We start from the raw sequence: 3,238 nt of genomic DNA, 5'->3' as shown, positions 1-3,238 counted from the left end.
GAGGTAAGAACGTAGTTTACACTGTACCTTACAAGTCAGTATCTTAGACCACCCGCCCGAAGCATCACCTAGAAACTTCCTGGAAATGCAAATTTCGAAGCCACACTTCAGATCCCCAGTTTCAGCTCCTCTGGGGGTGGTACCCAGTCTTAAAGCTCCCCTGGGCAAGACTGTCCGGCCTAAGTGCTATGTGTTTATTGACACACGGTGTTTTGACTCAACAGCCCAAGCGCCCATCCAGAAGGCATCCCCTGGAGACACTTGAGAAATACAGACTCGCAGGTTGCCCCCAAACTCGCTCTATCAGAACACAAGTCCCAGAGAAATCAAGCTTGGTGTCTTCTCCCGAGTCAGCATAAGCAAGGAGGATCTCTTCCCCAGCGAGTTCGGAAGCCGGACTGCCCAATTGGATAAGCCGCGAAATTGCTGTAAAGCGCGTAACCCACTGGGCCGGGTGCACTGCTCCCTGCTTGCTGTCACCCCACAGCTACTGCAGGGTTCGGGGTCCTGCAGGGTAGAAAGGAGGCTCTGAAGGGGAGAGCCTGCGAGTGTCGAGCATCCCAGGCCGCCCCCTCACGAGCAGGTGTGTGGGGAAGGGTCTGCGGCTCGGCGCCCTGGGGCGCGCGGGCGGAGCCGGGGGTCGGGCGGGGAGGGGCCGGCGCGCGGGGCGGGCGGCTGCGCCGCTCCCGCCCCCGGCCCGCCCCTCCGCGGCGCCATTTTGCAGGCGGCTGCCGCGGGGACCCGAGGCGGCGGCAGGCACTGCGGCGCGAGCGGTGCGATCGGCGGGACGCGAGCCCAGCGAGCTGCAGGCAGGTGAGAGCCGGGCCGCCGCGCCCCCACGCCCCACGCCCCACGCCGGGTCCGCGGCAGCACCTGCCGGCAGCCCCAGCTGCTCGCCGAGCCCACGAGGCCGGCCCGCGCGGCCCCTGCGCGCTGTCACCCACCCGCGGCGCGGCCTGCGCCCCCACGCCGGCTCGCGCGGCCCGGCGGCCCCGGCAGCCGCGTCAGGCCGTGCGTCCCCGGCGCTCGCTGCTGCCCCGCCGGGCGCCCCCGGAGCAGCCACCGTGGGCTCGGCGCGCTGCGTGGCTTGCTGCGCGCCCCTCCCCAGGTGGTGCGCCCCGCATCCCCGCGCCCGGGGATTCAGGGTCAGCCCGAGGGGCGGGGGGGTGGCGGTGCTGTTTCCAGTCTGGCTTCCTTCCCTCTTTGCGGAGGCGACACGGAGTAATTTTAGATGCCGCTGCTCCAACCTCGCGACCTTTCCCGCTGGCCTGCCCCGCAGGGGTCCCGGGTCGCCTTGTTGCCTCCGCTCTTGACCGAGAAATTGACATTGGAGTGTGGTAACTTGAAGGTGAAGAATTGTCTCCATCGTTTGGCCAGAGATGTCCCATTAGATGTGTAGCCCATTGGAACTCGGCCTTCATGCAGGATGGAGGTGCTTTAAGCGGGTCTGATGGGAAACTCCTGATTCTCAGCGCAAAGGGTGAGGGCAAGTGCAGAGGGAAGAAAGTTAGCTTTCTGAAGGCTACCTGGGGCCGGGGCATTTGTAGTAGCTGTTAGTCTGCCCTTTGCAGTCCTGGGAGACCGGATGATGGCGAAGATGCTATCCCTTCTGACGTTTGGGTCCTCTGTACTAAGACGGCCAGTGATGTGAGGATCTGGGACCTGAGTCCTGAGACAGCCTGGTTTGAGCTGTCATTAACAGGCCATGTGACTTCCCTTAGGCAGTTTTCTACTTTCCGAAGGCTAGGCCAGGTGTCTGAAATTTTTCTGTGTTTTGTGTTTGAGTGCTACGGGGCTGAGAGGCCTCACCTGTTCCGTTTCTCTGCTTCTGCCCATTTTTTTCATCTTGTGTGACTTTGCTGGCCTGCTCCTCTAAGGTGGTTGGCTCAGGTGGGGTTTGTGAGAGGCCTTCTTCACCTCTTAGAAGTTCAGGATTCTCTGCTGGGTTACAGTTGACCTTATCAGGGTCACTTTGGAATGTAGAACTACTCTCTATACTTAACTCACCCAGAAGTTAATAGCTTTGGGCAGTTGAGGCTGTGCACCGTGTTAGCTCTCATGGCACATCCTGGTAGTTAAAAGAAGGCGCTGAGCATTCCCAGGCAGACATCAGCCAGGCACGAGGCATCTGCTTTCTAGACTGTGTCCTTTGCTAGCTGTTAACTGATTCCTTTTCTATCAGGGTATTTCCAACCCCTCCCCCACCCCTGTGTTCTTCTTGTGGGAAGTAATTCCTGTAAGAAGGTAAGGTGTTTGCCTGGCGGTGGTGGCACACATCCTTAATCCCAGTACTCTGGGAGTCACAGGCAGGATTTCTTAGTTTAAGGCCAGCCTGCTCTACAGAGTGAGTTTCAGGGCAGCCAGGGCTACACAGTGAAGCCCTGTCTTAACCAATATTCACCTCCACTCCCCCCCAAAAAAAGGAGGAAAGAAAGTAGGCGTCTGAGGAACTTTTTGTAATGGCTTTTTTTTTTTTTTCCTTTTTGCCCTGGCTGATCTGACACTTGCCCCAGGCCAGCCTCCGACTGAGTGAGGGAGAGCTTCTAAGCTCCAGTTTAAAGTTGCAGCCCTTGCTCCTTGTTCCAGATACTCGTCTGGTACTTAGTTTTCTGAGTATGGCACATTGAGATTAAAACCTCTACTAAAAAGCAATTAGGCTGGGTGTGGTGGTGTAAATGTATGTACAGTTTTAGCAACTTAGCCTAGCAGGTAGAGATGAAGAGGATAGGCTCTGAGAGCCGGCCTGGGATAAAGGGCAAGACTTAGCCTTATAAAAAAACACAGAGTATTTATTTATTTTGAGACAAGGTCTTGCTATTCATCCATGGCTGGCTGGAATTCATAGATCTACCACATTCCCACTAGTGAGATTAAAAGTGTGTATGTACCACCATGTCCAGCAAGAAAGTTTAAAGAAACAAAAAAAACCTACTCATCGAAGTACTTAACTAGAGGACTGGAGAGATGGCTCAGCAGTTAAGAGCACTGGCTGCTATTTTTTTTTTCATTCTTTCTTTTTTTTTTTTTTATTACAGGATCTGGGTTTAATTCCCAGCACCCACATGATGTCTCACAAGCACTTTTAACTCCAGGGGATCCAGTGCCCTCTTCTGGCCTCTGTTGTGTGAACACTGCACACACATGAGACAACCCACACACATTTTAAAAAGTGTCACGCACACTTGCGTGATGGCGGTATTTGAGGCGAAAACTTTAAGGAAAGTCAGCCTCTTGTCTC

The 3,238-nt window shown here is 55.7% G+C and overlaps 1 protein-coding gene across 2 annotated transcripts in view; it reads left to right on the top strand.

Annotated features, from left to right (window-relative positions):
* The first annotated feature begins 708 nt into the window (after positions 1-708).
* Positions 709-3,238, top strand: part of Slc23a2 (solute carrier family 23 member 2) — a 94,451-nt gene continuing 91,921 nt past the window's right edge. Inside the window, exon 1 of one of the 2 annotated variants that reach the window (XM_031371972.1) lies at positions 709-813. The gene's annotated coding sequence lies outside the window, so the exon portion shown is untranslated. The remainder of the gene's footprint in view (positions 814-3,238) is intronic. The other variant, XM_031371973.1, reaches the window with a different exon arrangement.

Source organism: Mastomys coucha, unplaced genomic scaffold, assembly GCF_008632895.1.
Source record: "Mastomys coucha isolate ucsf_1 unplaced genomic scaffold, UCSF_Mcou_1 pScaffold15, whole genome shotgun sequence".
Classification (NCBI taxonomy): Eukaryota; Metazoa; Chordata; class Mammalia; order Rodentia; family Muridae; genus Mastomys; species Mastomys coucha.
This window is presented reverse-complemented; position numbering and strand designations above follow the sequence as displayed.